Source organism: Antechinus flavipes, chromosome 1 (genome assembly GCF_016432865.1).
Source record: "Antechinus flavipes isolate AdamAnt ecotype Samford, QLD, Australia chromosome 1, AdamAnt_v2, whole genome shotgun sequence".
Classification (NCBI taxonomy): domain Eukaryota; kingdom Metazoa; phylum Chordata; class Mammalia; order Dasyuromorphia; family Dasyuridae; genus Antechinus; species Antechinus flavipes.
This window is the reverse complement of record NC_067398.1, coordinates 331,679,611-331,700,885: the sequence shown is the minus strand read 5'-3', so window position 1 is coordinate 331,700,885 and position 21,275 is coordinate 331,679,611.

Here is a 21,275-nt window from a genome sequence, read left to right as displayed (position 1 = left end):
TTTTGCTGTACAAAAAGAATCGGACTCTGAAATAGTGTACAATTAGCCTGGGAAGGAAATCAAAAATGCAGGCGAACAAAAATAGAGAAATTGGGAATTCTATGTAATGGTTCTTAGTCATCTTCCAGAGTTCTTTTGCTGGGTGTAGCTGGTTCAATTCATTCCTGCTCCATTGGAACTGATTTAGCATGATAATCACATATTAAAGGGATAAGAAGTTTCCTATATCATTCCTATGTCATTGAAAGGAGGACTACCATTAATGAAATCATAGATAATTAGCTATAATATTCATTTTTGCCTTTGTAGATTTTGCTACAAAGCAAAATCTCATATGAAATGATCTCTTCTCTCTGTTTATATCCTACTTATACTTTGAGGACCAACTCAGGAGGTCTAATGTGACCACACCATCAGTTTTATTTAGTGTTATTCTGAAACCTGTATCTGAGAGTGGCAGATCTGTAAAAACCAATTTTAAAAAATCAGCTGATTACTATCAACTTCTGTCATTTCAAGTGAAAACAAATGTAACTTGAAGTGTATCAATAATATTATCATATGGAGGAATATGTAGGAATAGGAAAGCTTGAAGATGAATGGGGGTATTTTCATTTCTTCTTTCAGTTGAAGTCATAGCTTTGGAAAATAAATGAGGTTATATGAAGCAAAGAGTTGTCTGTGTAGATAGTGTCAAATAAAGAATTTGGACTTTTGGACCATGACTTAAAATATTCCTGGCAAGAAAGTGATAGCATCGCACAGAGTAGGGTATAGGGACTCTCTGACCTGATCAAGAAGATGCAAGCTGAAATTTAAGAAAGATGGGGAAAAGAGAAAAATGTCCAGATAAAATTCAATCAAGATATTTTGGAGAATAATAGTTGCAATAAAAAGAAAAACAACAGTTTCAGAATTGCCTAATAATTCTTAGGAAGAAACAGTATATAAGAGGAGTAAGAACAATTGGCTCAGTTAGCCAATCATAAAGCATAGAGTGTAAGTAATTAAAATAAATGTTAACACAAGGAGATAAATATGAGTTATCACTGAGACTTTATAAAATAGGATTGAAGACTAGTACAAAGCAATGGAAAGATACATAGACATATGCTTTGTTCAAAAAAAACCCCACAGATCCAATCAAAGCAGGAGTAGTATTGACAAATATATATATATACTTAGACTTTGAGGCAAAGATCAGTTGAGTAAAGAGTTTTAAAAAACCCAGAAAAATACTTGTAACAAATGTTGTGGGACTATACTAACACTATGGTGAGAATAGCGATGTGGATGTTTCAATAATACAATTTCCTTTTTACCCAAATCTGGTATAAATGTAAAATATAGAAGTGATGGGAGACTATTTGAATATTCTCTGAAACATTTTTCCACTGAAAGAAAAGTTCTAATGAATCCTTGACCTTCAACATGGAAAACTTTGTTACTCAGAAAATTAAGGAAGTAATGAAAGGAAATGCTATGTTAGCCTTAAGTCTGACCAATAGAGAAAAATTGAAAGAGAAAAAAAATGGACACTTGAGGGAGACTAGCCAAGATGGCATAGTAGCAGAAACAAGTACAGTCAATTTTTTCCCCAAAACTATTCTACATAGATCTGGGAAACATATCAGAATGAATCCTGACTGGGAAATCCAAGAAGTAAATCCACAATGAACTATTTTTTTTTCATCCCAGGTCAGCAAAGTGAGATATACAGAGAAGTCTGCTGATACTGGGAATAGATGTAGTTAGGAATGGATATCTTTCAAGATGTGGCCTGAACTAGAACCTGCTGAGGACTATGAACTAGGGCAGAGAGCATACTAGATGCTTATAGAATGGTCTGACCTTATGCAGAGAGGAGAAACACATGCTAACTGGATGCTCTGCCCAGTGCTGGGGTCAAAGATCGAGGCTGAACTAAGGAAGGAACTTGTGCCTAGGTGTGGTGTTCCGATCAAGGAGTGTTAAAGAACCTTAGGTAGTACAAGGAACAAATATAGAAGCAAGCAGCTGTTGCTGGCAGTAAAGAGGAGCAGGAGTCTTAGTTCCAACCCCAGCCCAATTTGAACCTACAGAAGAATAATTAGGGTAAGAATCCCTAACCAAAAGGGAATTGATAACTTCTATCAAAATAGAACTCTACCAAATATTTAAAGTACAATTAATTCTACTACTATGTAAATTATTTGGAAAAATAGGCAAAGAGGGATTCCTGTCAAATTCCTTCCATGACACAAATATGGGGTTGATCCCTAAACAAAGACTAGAAATCCCAAAACAGAAAGAAAATTACAGACTAATCTCCTTAATGAATATTAATAAAATTTTAAAATAAAATATTAGCAAAGAATTAACAATTTTTCAGCAAGGTAATATACTATGACCAATTAGGATTTATACCAGGAATGCAAGACTAGTTTAATATAAGAAAAACTATTGACATAATTTACCATATTAATAACAAAACTAACAGAAATCATATGATATTCTCAATAGATACAGAATAAAAACATTTGACAAAGTACAGCACCCATTTCCATTAAAAACATTAGAGAGCATAGGAATAAATGGAATTTCCCTTAAGATGATAAGCAGCTTCTATCTAAAACCAGCAGTGAGCATTATTTGTAATGGGGAAAATCTAGACACATTTCCAGTAAGATCAGAAGTGAAACAAGGATGCCTATTATCACCACTATTATTCAATATTGTACTATAATACATGGATAAACATGAATAAATGTTGGCTCTATCAATAAAAAAAGAAGAAGAAATTAAAGGAATTTGAGTAGGCAATGAGAAGATAAAACAATCACTCTTTGCAGATGGTATACTTAGAGTATCCTAGACAATCATCCAAAAACCTACTTGAAATAATGAACAGTTTTAGCAAAGTTACAGGATATAAAATTAATCCATACAAATCATCAGCATTTCTATATGTTACTAACAAAACAAGAGATAGAAAGAGAAATTCCATTTAAAGCAACTGTAGATGAGATAAAATATTTGAGTGTCTACCTATCAAGACAAACCACGGGACTATATGAACACAATTACAAAACATTTTTCACACAAATAAAGTCAGATCTAAACAGCTGGGAAAATATCAATTGCTCATGGGTAGGCAAAACTAATATAAATAAAATGACAATTCTGCATAAATTAGTTTACTTGTTCAGTGTTGTATCAATCAAAGTGTCAAAAAATTATTTTATAGAGCTAGAAAAAATAATAACAAAATTCATCTGGAAGAACAAAAGGTCAAGAATATCAAGGAAATTAATGGGGAATAATATTCAAAGGATGGTGGCTTAGCACCACCACCCCTAAAACTCTATTACAAAGCAGCAGTCATCAAAAACCATATGCCATTGACTAAGAAATAGGATGGTGAATCAGTGGAATAGATTAGATATACATGACACAATAATAAATGACTATAGTAATTTAGTGTTTGATAAACCCCCAAACTTCAACTTCTGGGATAATAACTCACTGTTTCATAAAAATTGCTGATAAACCAGAAAATAATGTCATAAACTCAGTATAGACCTACATCTAACATCCCATACCAAAATCATACATGAATTAGGTATAAAGGATGATACAATAAATAAATTAAGAAAGCAAGGGATAGTTTACTTGTCAAATCTTTGGAGAAGGGAGGAATTTATAGTCAAAGAAGAACTGCAGAACATTATGAAATGCAAAATGGACAACTTTGATAACATTAAATTAAAAGGTTTTTATACAAACAAAACAAACAAAATCAAGATGGCCAAGGGAAACAGAAAGCTAGGAAAAATTTTACAGCCAGTGTTTCTGATAAAGGTCTCATTTACAAAATATATAAAAAACTGAGTCAAATTTTTAATAATACAAGTCATTATTTAACTGATAAATGACCAAAGAATATGAATAGAAAATTTTCAAATAAGAAAATTAAAGCCATCTATGCTTTAATAAATAAAGCATATGAAAGCATATTAAAAATAAGCATATAAAAAGATGTTCTAAATCACTATTGATTAGAGAAATGAAAATGAAAACAACTCTGAGGTACCACTTCACACCTCTCAGATTGACTAAGATGACAGGAAAAGATAATGATAATGTTGGAAGAGATGTGGAAAAACTGGGATACTGATGCATTGTTGGTGGAATTGTGAAATGATTTAATCATTTTCGAGAGCAATTTGGAACTGTGCCCAAAGGGCTATAAAACTGTGCATATTCTTTGATTCAGAAGCACCATTACTAGGTCAGTATCCCAAATAAATCATAAAGAAGGTAAAAGGACCCACATGTGCAAAAATGTTTGTAGCAGGTCTTTTTGGAGGCACAAAGAATTGGAAAATGAATAGATGCCATTCAATAGGGGAATGGCTGAATAAGTCATGGTATATGAAAGTAATGGAATATTATTGCTCTGCCACTAATCACCCAGTGCTGGGGTCAAAGGTCGAGGTTGAACTAAAGAAGGAACTTGTGCCTAGGTGTGGTGTTCAGATCAAAGAGTGTTTAAGAACCCTAGGTAGTACAAGGAACAAATATAGAAGCAAGCAGCTGTTGCTTGTAGTAAAGAGGAATCAGGAGTCTTAATTCCAACCCCAACCCAATTTGAACCTACAGAAAAATAATTAGGGTAAGAACAAAAAAAGAGATCTTCTGACTTTCAGTCAAGATGGTGGAGAGAACACACACATCTACTTAAACTCCATCTTTGCTCTCAGAATTTATATCATGACAAGACCTGGAATTAGTGCTTGACTAAAAAACCTCCACAAATAATCACCAACAGAAGTTATCCTCAAAATTTTCCAGAAAAGGTCTGTTTTTGCTCGTGAGCGGGTCGGTCAGATTGGGCACAGACAGCAGGCAGCTCACACTGTGCAGATTTGTGTGTGTGTGTGTGTGTGTGTGTGTGTGTGTGTGTGTGTGATCTCAGCTGTTTCTATGGAAAGAACTTTACCACAGTGTGGCTACTTTGCCCTGGCAGCAAGCCAGTAGACCAACAAAGAAGCTGTAAACGCAGGGGGTAAAGACTATAACCCTGAAAAGCTAGGGTTTCTCAGGACCTGGCCACATCCACCCAGAGTGTCTCAGCACACTCTCAGAGTCTCAGAATGCAGAGGCAATGCAGCCATTGCTGTCCTACTAGTGCCTCACTGCTGCCCCCTGCAGTCTATAGAGGAAGCTTGGTAATATCATCCAGCCCCCTTCCTCCTCCCTTTTCCCTCCCCCCCCCCCCCCGCCAAAAAAAAAAGCAGACTGCATTTTTTTTGTTAGTTTGTTTTCTTGGATTCTTCTTTGACAAAATGAGCAAAAAATTAATAGACTTTTAACTATTGATAGCTTCTATATGGATAGGGAGCAGACTTTAAATCCTGAGGAGATTAAAAACAGACTATCTCCAAATGAATGCCTAAAAGGGGATATGATCTGGTCCTCAATACACAGGACTCTCATAGAAGAAATTAAAAAGTTTCTCACAAGAGAGCTAGAAGGAAAATGGGAAAAGGAAAGGGAAGGTTGGCAAGAGGGTCTGGATAAGTCATCCCACTCATTTAAAGATAGAGTGGACAAAGAAATCAAATCCTTGAAAAACAGAATTAGTGAATTGGAAAAAGAAAATAGCTCTCTAAAAAATAAAATTGGCAAAATGGAAACAAATTCCATAGAACAAAACAACACACTTAAAAATTCAACTGGACTTGCTCAATGATGGACAGAATCAGCTACATCCAGAGAAGGAACACTGGGAAATGAGTGTAAACTGTTTGCATTTTTGTTTTTCTTCCCAGGTTATTTTTACCTTCTGAATCCAATTCTTCCTGTGCAATAAGAGAACTGTTCAGTTCTGCACACATATATTGTATTTAAGATATACTATAACATCTTTAACATGTATAAAACTGCCTGCCATCTAGGAGAGGGGGTGGAGAGAGGGAAGGGAAAAATCAGAACAGAAAAGAGTGCAAGGAATAATGTTGTAAAAAATTATCCATGCATATGTACTGTCAATTAAAAAAATTCAATTGGACAATTAGAAAAAGATATTAAAAAAGTGAGTGAAGAAAGTAATTCATTAAAAAAATGACTTGAAGAGACACCAAGAATCAGTCAAGCAAAACCAAAAAAATGAAATAATGGAAAAAAATGTCAAATTCCTTCTTGGGAAAACAACAGACCTGGAAAATAGGTCTAGGAGAGATAATCTGAGAATTATTGGACTTCCTGAAAAATATGATGAAAAAAAGAGCCTGGACACTATTTTCCAGGAAATTATCAAAGAGAACTGCCCAGATGTTATAGAAACAGAGGGTAAAATAGACATTGAAAGAATCCATCGATCATCTACTGAAAGGGACCCTAAAATCAAAACTCCAAAGAAATATAGTGGCCAAAGTCCAGAACTACCAGACGAAGGAAAAAATACTGCAAGCTGCTAGAAAAAAATCAATTCAAATATAGAGGAGCCATAAGAAGGATAACTCAGGATCTAGCAGCATCGAAAGGATCGAAGGGCCTAGAGTCTGATATACTGAAAGGCTAAGGAACTTGGTATGCAGCCAAAAATAACTTAACCAACCAAAATGAGCATTTTTTTCCCCAGGGAAGAAGATGGACATTCAACGAAATAAGTGAATTTCATCTATTTCTGATGAAAAAACTGGAACTAAACAAAAAGTTTGATCTACAAATATAGAACTCAAGAGAAACCTAAAAAGTTAAAAAGAAATCTAGGGAACTGTATTTCTGCTATAAAGATATATAAAGAACAAATGTATAGTTTGTTCTAGAAACTAGAGGTGGAAAGGAAATTGTACCAGAAAAAGGGTAAAGGGGGGGGTACTACATCTCACGAAGAGGCAAAGGAAATCTATTATATCTGAGAGACAGAAAGGAGGGGGATGAACATAGTGTGTATCCTACTCTCATCAGAATTGGCTTAAAGAGAAAAATATTAGACATATTCAATTTATTGTACAACTTCTCCCACCTCATTGAAAAGTGGGAGGGGAAAAGTGAAAAGGGAAGGAAAGGAGAAAAGCATAAGCAGGGGTTAACAAGATGGCAAGTAATACAGAACTGGTAAATTTAACTATAACTGTGAATGGGGTAAACTCCCCCATAAAGAGGAAGCAGATTCTGGATTAAAAGCCAGAATCCTACAATATGTTGTTTACAGGAAACACACTTGAAGTAGGGTGATACATACTGAGTAAAGGTAAAAAGTTGGAGTAGAATCTACTATGCTTCAGGTGAAGTCAAAAAAGCAGGGGTAGCCATCTTGAGCTCAAATCAAGCAAAAGCAAAAATTGATCTAATTAAAAGAGATAAGGAAGGGCACTATATCTTGCTAAAGGGTAGCCTAGATAATGAAGCAATATCAATATTAAACACATATGCACCAAGTGGTGTAGCATCTAAATTCTTAAAAGAGAAATTAAGAGAGCTGCAAGAAGAAATGGACAGCAAAACTATAATAGTGGGAGATCTCAACCTTGCACTCTCAGAATTATATAAATCAAACTACAAAATAAACAAGAAAGAAGTCAAAGAGGTAAATAGAATACTAGAAAAGTTAGATTTGATAGCTCTTTGGAGAAAACTAAATGGAGACAGAAGGAGTACACTTTCTTCTCAACAGTTCGTGGAACCTATACAAAAATTGACCACATATTAGCACATAAAAACCTCAAATTAAAATGCAGTAAGGCAGAAATAGTAAATGCATCCTTTTCATACCACAATGAAAATTACATTCAATAAAAAGCCAGAGGAAAATAGACCAAAAAATAATTGGAAATGAAATAATCTCATACTAAAGAATGATTGGGTGAAACAGCAAATCATAGACATAATTAATAACTTCACCCAAGAAAATGACAATAATGAGACGTCATACCAAAATATGTGGGATGCAGCCAAAGTTGTAATAAGGGGAAATTTTATATTTCTAGAGGCTTACTTGCATAAAATAGAGAAAGAGAAGATCAATGAATTGGGCTGGCAACTAAAAATGCTAGAAAAGGAACAAATTAAAACCCCCAAGTCAACCACTAAACTTGAAATTCTAAAAATAAAAATAGAGATTAATAAAATTGAAAGTAAAAAAGCTATTGAATTAATTACTAAAACTAAGAGTTGGTTCTATGAAAAAAACAACAAAATAGATAAACCCTTAGTAAATCTGATTTAAAAAAGGAAAGAGGAAAATCAAATTGTTAGTCTTAAAAATGAAAAGGGAGAACTTGACACCAATGAAGAGGAAATTAGAGCAATAATTAGGACTTACTTTGCCCAGCTTTATGCCAATAAATTTGATAACTTAAATGAAATGGAAGAATACCTTCAAAAATATAACTTGCCCAGATTAATAGAGGAAGAAGTAAATAGGTTAAACAGTCCCATCTTAGAAAAAAAAAATAGAACAAGCTATTAATTGACTTCCTAAGAAAAAATTCCCAGGACCAGATAGATTTACATATGAATTCTACAAAATATTTAAAGAACAATTTATTCCAATGCTATATAGACTATTTGAAAAAATAGGGATTGAAGGACTCCTACCAAATTCCTTTTATGACACAGACATGGTACTGATACCTAAACCAGGTAGGTTGAAAACAGAGAAAGAAAATTATAGACCAATCTCCCTAATGAATATTGATGCTAAAATCTTAAATAAGATATTAGCAAAAAGACTACAGAAAATCATCCCCAGGATAATACACTATGACCAAGTAGAATTTATACCAGGAATGCAGGACTGGTTCAATATTAGAAAAACTATTAGCATAATTGACCAAATTAACAAAAACCATATGATCATCTCAATAGATGCAGAAAAAGCACTTGATAAAATCCAACATCCATTCCTGATAAAAACACTTGAAAGGATAGAAATAAATAGAATTTTCCTTAAAATAGTCAGGAGCATATATTTAAAACCATCAATAAGCATCATATGTAATGGGGATAAACTGGAACTTTTCCCAGTAAGATCTGGAGTGAAACCAGGTTGCCCACTATCACCATTATTATTCAATATTGTATTAGAAATGCTAGTCTTGGCAAAAAAAGTCGAGAAAGAGATTAAAGGAATTAGAGTAGGCAATGAGGAAACCAAATTATCATTCTTTGCAGATGATATGATGGTATACTTAGAGAACCCCAGAAATTCTACTAAAAAGCTATTAGAAATAATTCACAACTTTAGCAAAGTTGCAGGATACAAAATAAATGCCCATAAATCCTCAGCATTTTTATACATCACCAACAAAATCCAACAGCAGGAGATACAAAGAGAAATTTCATTAAAATAACTGTCGCTGGCATAAAATATTTGGAAATCTATCTACAAAGGAAAGCCAGGAATTATGTGAGCAAAATTACAAAACACTTTCCACACAAATAAAGTCAGATTTAAATAATTGGAAAAATATTAAGTGCTCTTGGATAGGCCGAGTGAATATAATAAAGATAACAATATTCCCTAAACTAATCTATTTATTTAGTGCTATACCAATCAGACTCCCAAGAGACTATTTTAATGACCTAGAAAAAATAACAAAATTCATATGGAAGAACAAAAGGTGGAGAATTTCAAGGGAATTAATGAAAAAAATTAAATGAAGGTGGCCTAGCTGTACACAATCTAAAACTATATTATAAAGCAGTGGTCACCAAAACCATTTGGTATTGGCTAAGAAATTGATTAGTTGATCAATGGAATAGGTTATGTTCACAGGATAAAATAATCAATAACTATAGCAATCTAGTGTTTGACAAACCCAAAGATCCTAACTTTTGTGATAAGAATTCATTATTTGACAAAAACTGCTGGGAAAACTGGAAATTAGCATGGCAGAAATTAGGCATGGACCCACACTAAACACCGTACACCAAGATAAGATCAAAATGGGTCCATGATTTAGGCATAAAGAACGAGATTATAAATAAATTGAGGAACATAGGATAGTTTGCCTCTCAGACTTATGGAGGAGGAAGGAATTTGTGACCAAAGAAGAACTAGAGACCATTACTGATCACAAAATAGAAAATTTTGATAATATCAAATTAAAAAGCCTTTGTACAAACAGAACGAATGCAAACAAGATTAGTAGGGAAGCAACAAATTGGGAAAACATTTTTACAGTTAAAAGTTCTGATAAAGGCCTCATTTCCAAAATATATAGAAAATTGACTTTAATTTATAAGAAATCAAGCCATTCTCCAATTGATAAATGGTCAAAGGATATGGACAATTTTCAGATGATGAAATTGAAACTATTTCCACTCATATGAAAGGATGTTCCAAATCACTATTGATCAGAGAAATGCAAATTAAGACAACTTTGAGATACCACTACATGCCTGTCAGATTGGCTGAAGATGACAGGAAAAAATAATGATGAATGTTAGAGGGGATGTGGGAAAACTGGGACACTGATGCATTATTGGTGGAGTTGTGAACAAATTCAACCATTCTGGAGAGCAATTTGGAACTATGCTCAAAAGTTATTAAACTGTGCATACCCTTTGATCCAGCAGTGTTTCTACTGGGCTTATATCCCAAAGAGATTCTGAAGAAGGGAAAGGAATCTGTATATGCCAAAATGTTTGTGGCAGCCCTTTTTGCAGTGGCTAGAAACTAGAAAATGATTGGATGCATCAATTGGAGAATGGTTGGGTAAGTTATAATATGTGAATGTTATGGAATATTATTGTTCTGTCAGAAATGACCGGTAAGATGAATACAGAGAGGCTTGGAAAGACTTACATGAACTGATGCTGAGTGAAATGAGCAGAACCAGGAGATCATTATACACTTCAACAACAATACTGTATGAGGATGTATTCTGATGGAAGTGGATTTCTTCCACAAAGAGAAGATCTAATTCAGTTCCAACTGATGGACAGAATCAGCTACACCCAGAGAAGGAACACTGGGAAATGAGTGTAAACTGTTTGCATTTTTCTTCCCAGGTTATTTTTATCTTCTGAATCCAATTCTTCCTGTGCAACAAGAGAACTGCATATGTATTGTCAATAAAAAATTATAATTAAAAAAGAGATCTCCTAAAATCTCCAGTATATGCTTTTCTATGGTCCATTTTCTTCCCTTTTATGATCATGAATTTTAAGATGGAACGTTTTTCTTTCCCAAAGTTTCCACCATTTCGATTTCAATAATCAGTTTCTCTCTGTTGGTCAGAATCAAGTACAGAATAGCTATTTCCTCCTTTAATTCTTCCACTTTTTGAAGAATGAAGCCATCATTAAGATACTTCAAGAATTTACCAGCTCTTCTATTTTTGACAGAAAAAAACGCTCTAGGCAATGTTAACATAATTAACACCCCTAATCAATGTTATGCCAAGTTATAGGTCAGATTTATGCTTTATTCTCTTAATTCCTTATTGATTTTTCCCCCTTTAGTTCAGGTGGTCTGCAGTATTCTCCTATGATAAGACTGCCTCAGTTTTTTGTTTATCTTCATTTAAATATTTTCTGCTATGCTTTCTCCCTATAGTAGGGACTGGATTTCTTCATATGTGTATACTTCTTCTTGTCCTTATACCACCTTCTTTTTCTCTCCTGCACCTGTTGACAAAAGGTATATTCTTTCACAGCATTATTTCAGTCATGAATTCTATCCCACCAGGCCTCGGTAAAAACTTGGGGCAGAATTTCCTTTCTTGTATTTAAATATCTCTTATTTTGTGCATTTGCACACAGACACCTAAGACCAGGAGCTGGTTCTCTTCCCAAATCTTGTATTCTATATAATGGAGGCTGGTCAATGGACCTCAGTCCTTAGAGCATGGACAATATACTTTGCCTGGTATCAGCCTGCATGGAAATTTGGTGAGCCAGCTTCTGGAAGGGTACGACGGAGGCCTACACTGCCTTAATTGCCTTGAAAGCCTGTATGTACAAGTATTTGAATATTATTTTCTATTAGTTACTGTGTAATCATGAAAACCTTTTAATTGGCTGTTGAGCTGGATCTGAATGCTCATACAAAAGATATGGACAAAATCTATTCTGATAGTTATTGAGGTGAAAACATCTCCCCACACTCAGCTTTTTTTTTCCCACCCAGGCCACCATATGGCCATGAATACTTGACAATACTTGGAAATACTAGATTTTCTTCTTTGTTGTGGTTTCACAATCCTAGCTCCCTCTCTCCCTGTTGCTTCATGTTAGGTAAATTAGTATCAAAGATGGATCTGACCAGATTACAATCCTGTGGATTGCAAAATAATTTTTAAAAAGACACATCTGAAGTCCAATAACTGAAGGTTACCACATAGAATTTTTCAGTAGTCACTGAGGAGCCAGGAGAAAAAACCTTCAATCCCCCCAATAACAGCTGAGATATAGTGTCCTAAAAACAATATAGCAACTCATCCATCTGCTATGTATCCCGTGCTCAGAAGGGAATTTGGTGGGGCAAATATTTGATGGTTTTGAGTCAAAATTAGAATTAGTCCACTCTCCCTGGAGTTGTGTAATGGAGAAAGGGGAAGAGGGTGCCCAAGTTATGGGGGGGGTTTACCTCGTAGTAGTACTTTGAGTTGGAGCCTACTTTCCTGGGAATCAAGAGAGTGTATAAATCAGAGAGTACTCTAGTTTGTTTTTTGGGGGAAGGGAGCAGGTTGTGTTTGTACTTCTGTTCATGTTATATGTTTTTAGAAAATATTGCTTTGTAAAAACTTATTGATGATAATTGTTTAGTTGATATTGAGATAATAACTGGCAATGATATTGGGGAAATATTAACTAGCTAAATGGTTTTAGGGGGAAATACATCAGATAAGGATTCACAAACTATAGTATTAGAAAGACAATTCCATAACTGCTTAGGGTTAATCCTAGAATCTTGAGGGGAAGTAGTCTTTTTCTGGGGACCTGCATTGCTGAAGCAAATGGAAATCTCATGCTATACTTATATAATTTGCTACTATTCTTTTTATATCATATGTGCTACTCTTTATGACTTCTGGCTTGACAGATAGAATTTGACAACTTTCTTCTTCCACCCGCCTTTTAAAATCTTCCTGATCAGATTGACAAGATTCTAGACAAATATTTTTTACCAATCCTTGTTAGATATACTACATTTCCTGCCAAGATCTATCACTCTTTTTATTTTAAGTTATGATACAGAAATCAGGTCTCATTTTTAGATACCATGTTAGTCAGCTATTCACCTTTATTTTTTAAAGTCCTTGTATTCTGAAATTTGCAACAGTGATAAAAATACAACTTGTGTCTCTTTTCCTAGGGCTTTATAATCACTAGCCATGCTTTCTAGGTTTTTTCTAGAATTATCATTTGGCCCCAGATAAATCACTAGGAATAGAAAATATCTATTAGGTCTACAAATCTCCAGATGCTCCTCAGTATGTCTTAGATACATACCTTGGAAGATACTAGTTATATCTTCATAGAATCACCAACTACCACCATTTATATCTTCTTCCTCTGAATTGACTTAGTGATTGACTTGTCATGATTTCCTGAGAGAGAACTGCTCCTGAATACAGAGCCAGAAAGATTAACCTGGGAGGGAAAGTATCTCTGTTGTTTTCACATAATCATACAGAGATAGATAGGCAACTCCGTAGTCAGAGTGCTGAGCCTGGAGTTAGGAAGACTTGAATTCAAAAGCAACATCAGACACTTATGAATTGTGTGACTTTGGTTAAGACATTACTTTTATCTGACTCAGTTTCCTCACCTGTAAAATGGGGATCATAATAGTATCTACCTTCCAGTGTGATTGTGAGGATTTTATGATATAATATTTGTAAAGCACTGAATACCAGTGCCAGACACGTAGCAGGTACTTAATAAATATAGATTCCTTCTGATATATGAGTTTGGGATCACAAAAGAGCCTATAAAATCTCAGCTTTGTAGTTTCTGCAGTATCACAGAGTGTGAGAATATGGAAAAAAGTTAGAGCAGAGACCAAAGGGTATCAGATTTTCCAAACCAATTTATCCATCCCCTCATTTTATAGATGCAGGAAATTTCTACTCTTGCAAAATAAAGAGATTGGACTAAAGAACTAGTGCTTTCCACCTCTACCATCTTGTGAACAACTACTCTATAAAGACTGGGCTTCAGAAAGATTGAGACTTCAGCCAATGGCAGGAGGTGGAGGGAAAGAGGGAACAGGCTTTTCTTAAGGACCTACTATTTGCAGACAATGTGCTAAATGCTTTACAAACATCTCATTTGCTCCCCACAACAACAGTAGGAGGTAGGGGCTACCATAATTTCTATTTTACACTTGATGAGACAGAGGCATACAGAAATTAATAAATTGTTCAGGATCACACAGCTAAGAAATGTCGGAGGCTGGATTTGAACTCAGGTCTTTAGTGACTAGACGCTGCACTGTATTCACTCACTGCACCACCAGCCGCTTAGGAGTTGTGTGGAATTCTAGCAATTCACAAAAACTGCGTGCTGCACAGTCTCTGTCCCTGAGTTTAGTGTCCCTTGGCCAATGGTCAACTTTCTGCTGTCCAGCCAGATCTTAGGCTATTGCAGTGGATGAGAATAGACACGAGGGGGCACTGTTGTAAGACGAGAAGTTGTGTGCTGGGAAGGAGGTTTTCAGATGGTGTTTTTGAGGAAAAAAATCAGCTGTATAAAAGATCTCTTTCCTAAGGATTTCTGTCTCTAGAAAACAAATTGGGGAGAACAGGGATATTGGGTTAGAAGGAGTAATTGCACTCCTTCCACAGTTTTTCTGATTTCCCCAAAGTATTTGGGGGTTAGGGTTAAGTGTGAGGAGATAAGCTATGGCTCCCAGAATCATTTCTCTTCGTTAAAAGTGCACCTATATTTCTCTAGCTCAGTTCTGGATGTCTCTGACTGTCAGAAAGGTGACATCACATAATGAGGGAAAGTGCAGAACAAGACACATGTGGGGCTTGGGTTAAAAAGAAGAAAGAAATTCTGGATTAGTTGTTCAATAATATAATGGGAAATTTTTTCTTGGAAGAATGATTTCATATATAGAAGACTAGTCTAAATAACATCTAAAGTCTATTTCAGGCTGAGGAATATGTGATTTAGAAGAACTCCTGTCCTTCATAGTCCTTGTTCTTATATAGTTTGGAAAGAAATATTTTATCTCCAAATGGCCATCTTGAAATTAGTATTCAGCAAGTGGTTAAACAAAGAAATTAAGTTTTAGGATACCAGAATACTTTCAGTCTTCAAATACTTTCAATGATTTCTTCTGCATCCTGTATTTGCTAATATAGATCTCTAAGCTTGGAATTTTTCTCTTGTTCTTTCCTTATCTCCCTGATCGCTACCTATTGACACCCTGCCATCCTTCAGGTTCAATTCAGGTTATCTCCTCCATGAAGCCTTTTTGATCCAAGTATAAGTGCTATCTTTTTCATTAATCTCATAGCACTTTCTGTTTCCCACATGTTCTAGCCTGTGTCATATTTATCTTTGTAAATGTCTAATCTCCTTCGAGACCATATGTGATTTATTTTTGTATGTATTTTTCATTCCCAATGTGCTTAGCACAGTGCATTCCACATAATGTGTATTTAGTGAATGAATGAATGAAGAAATAAATTGGGGATCTAAAGGCAGGAGCAGACAGCAAAGCATCAGGAGAGAACTTTCAGTGCAGAGCCTGGAGGTAGTGTTTTTGCCCACAGTCTTTTGGCCTATGGAGCAGGATTAGACATTAATCCTACCTGGTTTTGTTTTGTTTTTTTATTCTAGATAAAGCTTTCAATTCCCTTGTTCCTGAGCCCAGGTGGAAAATTATTCTATTACGAGAAGGGACAGGCACTATTGTTACTAGGAGAATGATAGAGGTACTGGGGACGTATGTGTTTGCTGTGTGTAAGAGGGGATTATCTTCATGCAAGCTTTTTAGGAAAAAATCGGAATTCCTCATTAAAATACTTGCCCTCTAAGAATTTAGACCATATTAAACTAAAACATTGTATGCTATTTCTCCGGGAAACCCCACAAGCTGTTTCTCCAGATTGGGTAGATCTGTGGCAAATATACAGTTAGGGCAGATAGACATAACTCACCAGAATAAGCCTTTCCATTTGGTTTCATTATAAAATTGTTCCCTTTCTCCCCCTCAACAGCAGACACAATCAGTTACTCAATGGACTTGGCAACAACATTAAATTCTTCCTCCCTGACTCTCATCCCTTCCATATGCAAATCAAACTTCAGCATCCTTCTTGGAGTTACAAACTTCAGATTGTAAGTAAACAGGCTGTAACTCTAGAAGAGTTAGAGAAGGACATTGTTTAAAAAGTAATCCTTTAATCAAGATCTTTGGTATAACCTGAGTGTTTAATGAGGGAAGGTCACAAAATTTGTTCCTTTTTCTTTTTCTCCTCCTCCTCCTCCTCCTCCTCCTCCTCCTCTTCCTCTTCCTCTTCCTCTTTCTCTTCCTCCTCTTCCTCTTCCTTCTTTTCTTCCTTCTCTTTCTTTTCCTCCTCCTCCTCCTTCTCTTCCTCCTCCTCCTCCTTCTAACCACTGCTACCCCTGAATTCTTTCCTCTCCATCTGCCAGTGATTAAATGGCCTGCTGCCCAGTCTGCTGCCCAGTCTCCTTGAGAGTCTATGTCTTGCTGGCTTTTATGATAAATTCAATCATGACCTTGCAATAATTCCTAGTCACAAAAGTATAATCCTGAAGCCCCAAGAAAGCTGTGGATACTGCTAGTCTATCTCTTACCTAAACCTTTTGGAAGGAGAAATGACTTTGAGCCTCCTGGTCCTGCATTTCAGATATACTAATCTGAACTACAACAGGGTTTCTTAAAGTGGGACCCATGAAATTTTTTAAGTATTTTTTTTTGGTGAGGCAATTGGGGTGTCACATAGATAGTGAGTGTTAAGTGTCTGAGGCCACATTTTAACTTAGATCCTACTGACTCTAGGGTGATGTTTTATCTACTGTACCATCTAGCTGCCCTTCATGCATTTTCAAAAAGTATTTTGATAACTGTGTTTAATACAATTTTTTTGTAATCTGACATTTTATTTTAGCTTTAAAAACATGTTTCTGAAAAGGATTTCATAGATAGTCAGACATATGACACAAAAACCTCCTAGACTATAATGAACACTATCAGAAGGTGGAAACTGTCATGGGGAAAAGAGGGATAGCATCATTGCTTCAAAAAACCTAAAGGATTCCCCAATTAATGGTCAAAAGATACGAATAGACAATTTTCAGATAATGAATTTAAAGCCATCTATAGTCATATGAAAAAATGCTTTAAATATAATTTGATTATAGAAATGCAAATTAAAACTTCCCTAAGATACCACCGCATACCTCTCAGATTGGCTAAGATGACAGGAAATGATAATGATAAATGGTGGAGGGGATGTGGGAAAATTGGGACACTAATATGTTGTTGGTAGAATTGTGAAATGATCTAAGCATTCTGGAGAGCAACTTGGAACTATGCCAAAAGGGCTATCAAACTGCATACCCTTTGATCCAGCAGTGTTTCTACTGGATACCCCAAAAAGATCATAAAGGAAGGAAAAAGATCCATATGTGCAAAAATGTTCGTAGCAGCTCTTTTTGTGGAAACTGAGTAGATGTCCATCAATTGAGGAATGGCTGAATAAGTTATATTATAATAAGTGCTATATGAAAGTAATAAAATATTGTTGTTTTATAAAAAATGAACAAGCTGATTTTAGAAAAGCCTGGAAACCTACACAAACAAAAAGAGTGAAACAAGCAGAACTAGAAATATATTGTGCACAGTAACAGCAAGATTGTGCAATGATCAACTATGAAAAGATTTAGTTCTCCTCAGCTGTTCAGTAACCAAAGGCAATCCCAAAAAAGTTTGGATGGCAAATGTCATCTGCATCAGAAATAGAACTATGGAGATTGACTGCAAATCAACACATGATATGTTCATTCTTTTCTGTTTTTTTTTTCTCTTGTGGTTTTTTCCTTTTGTTTTGATTTTTCTCTCCTAACATGATCCATTAAGAAATGTGTGCGTGTGCATGTGTGTGTGTGTATGTGTGTGTGTGTGTGGATATATATGTTAATATACATATGTAACCAGAAAAAATAAAACAATAAAAAGGAAAAAAACTGAAGGGTTTTTAGATGGAAAATTGAGTAGATTGATTCTGGATTGATTCTGGGAGCAAGACAAAGATGAATGGGTGGAATTACAGGGAGATAGATTTTGGATCGACATGAGAAAGAATTCTGACAATTAGTTGTTGTTGTTGAGTTTTAAACTCAACTTACCTCACCTGATTCAACATGATTCTTTGTGATCCCATCTGGGATTTTCTTGGCAAAGATAATAGAGTGATTTTCTATTTCCTTCTTCAACTCATTTTACAGATGAAGAAACTGAAGCATAGTAAGTCACATAGAAAGGGTCTGAGGCTAAATGAGTTTTTCTGATCCCAAACCCAGTGCTCTATGTACCTTGCCACAATAAACAGTCGGGGAAGATGGCAGAATATGTAAAAAAAAAAAAAATTTCAAGTTCTCCAGATTTTCCTCACAAACAGAACAAATTTGCACCTCAGGGCAAACATAGACTGGTGAAAAAGAATAAGACTTGGGGCAGAATGAGGGTTCTCCCAGGACAATACAAGAAAATAGGAAGACCCTAAGACAGGAGTTAACCCATGTAAAGTATAAACACCCCTAGGCTAATTCCATAGAGACACCAAGTGGGGAGCTCTGAGGCTAGCTGGGTTCCAAGGAACCTCAGTCAGAATCACAGAACAGCATGGGGAGTCTGGGATCTGAGTCCAGGAAGACTGTACTGATTAGGAATATCAGGACAGCAATGCTGCTGAGATGCAATCCAAAGGAACTAGTATAAATTGTGAGTGCAGAAGCAGTGAGACAGGGATGCTACTGACTGTGGGCGCTTGCAGGAATGGAGCTTTTAGTTTGGGATTCCACATCAGAGAAGAGTGCTGAAGTGAAGCCAGAGGTCCCATCCTCCCCACCCCAGAATCAGAAGTGATTATACTAATAGTTCTCATTAAAAAAAAAAAAAGAACAAGCAAAGGAGAAAGGACCCAATCATAGATACTTACTGTGGTAATAGGGAAAATGGGGATTCATCTTCAGAGAAGGATAGCGCAGTAAAAAAAAAACAAAACAAAAAAACCTCTTTTATCCCAAAGAGATAACTGCCCAGAAAGAATTTATAGAAAAACTCTAAAAGGACTTTAAAAATCAAATGAGAGGGACTGAAGAAAAATAATAACAAAAATAAGAACCATCCAAGAAAAACAAGAAGATTATGAAAAAAAAAGTTAATGAATTAAAAAAGGAGATACAGAATCTTAAGGAAAAAAATAATTCTTTGAAAATTAGAATTGGACAAAGGGAAACCAGTGAAAGTATAAGAGACCAAGAAATAAACCAAAAAAAAAATGTAAAGAATGAAAAAATAAAAGAGAATATGACACATTTCATAGGAAAAACAACAGATTTGAAAAGCAAATTAAAGAGAGAAAATATAAGAATAATTGTGTTATCTGAAAGCTGTGACCAAAAAAAGAACCTTGACACAATAATACAAGAAATAGAGAAAATTGTCCTTGGAATGATAGAACATGAGGGGAAAATAGAAACAGGAAAAAATTCACCAACCACCACCTTAAAGAGATCCTACAAGGAAAATACATAGGAATATTATTATTAAATTTCAAAACTCCCACATCAAAGAGAAAATTCTATGATAAACAAAACAAAAATACCCAATTTAAATATGGTAGAGCTACAATTAGAATTGTGCAATATTTGTTAGCAACTACAATAAAAAACCGCAGGTCCTGGCATAATATATATCAACAATCAAAATAATTAGGCCTGTGGCCAAAAAATATCACATCCAGTAAAACTAACCATAATATTGAATGAAAAGTAAAAAAGGACATTCAATGAAATTGCAGATTTTTAGGACTCAATAAAACTCAATAGAAAATTTAATATATAAAAGCCAACATCAAAGATTAATTTCAAGAGACTTGACAGTGACACATTGTTTACATTTTTCACTTGGAAATGTGAACCATACATTTAAGATTGACATCAGTAACTGGATAATTCAAAAAGAAAGATTGAGGCAGAGCTGAGTATGATCTGACTAAAAATTAAAACTGTCTAGGAAATAGTTAAAAATAATAATTATGTTCTACAAATGATGTACAGAAGAAGAACCCACACAGAGGGTATATATATAAATAAGGTATATATCTATATTTGTAATTTATCTATCTATCTATCCATATAAATGGATATACACCTACCATGGAGGGTATAGCACCCTTCAAAATCTATAAAGAAACAAGGGGGGAGGGAATAGGATAAGATGGGGAATAGGAGGATGTGTAAATTTATGGCAGTGGGACAAGGTGCATAGATTAATGGGAATGGGATGAAGAGGGAGGGATGCATGGGTGGAAAGTTAATTAATAGTAAGGCAAGCTAAGAAGTAGAATTAAAATAGAAGAGTAAGCAGGGATAGAAATGAAATATATAGAAACACTATAATAAGAATCAGAAATAGAACTTTTTAGGAAAAATAGGACTAGCAATCATTATTCTCAGACAAAGTCAAACTTAAAGATTCAGTCAAGAGAAAAATCTGCATTATATATTAGCCATATTAGCATTGTTTTAGATGCATGTCTACTATGTGTAAATGCATATGTATATATGTATATGGTAGAGAGGATGAAAGGGGGAAAAGAATAAAGTAAAAAGTATAAACTAGAGAATAAAAGAATAACTTACAAGACATCAAAGGAAAGATGGACAGTTTTGAATATAATCTCTTCTATTATTATATTTGCTTTCTTGAAATGGAAATTTATTGCTATATATTTTAAATCCTCCCTGATGTTTTGCTGAAGACATTTTCCTTTCCTGTCTTTCTTTTTCTATTTTGTTTTTTCTTAGTTTGTATTTAGTTTTAAATACATTAAATAAAACACATGCACACACACACACACACAAATTATCAGAACAGTTAAAACTACCCCCAAATAGAATGAACTATTTTATTGAGCAAACATCCTGGGCTGGCGAGTCTGCTACCATCTGATGCAGAAAAGATTCCTGCATTGGGTGAGAGGTTGAACTAGAATATTTTTAAGGCCTTTTACAGTATTGAGGTCAATCAGCAGAATTATCTGGTTTTATTGAGATTTGACCAGCAAAGT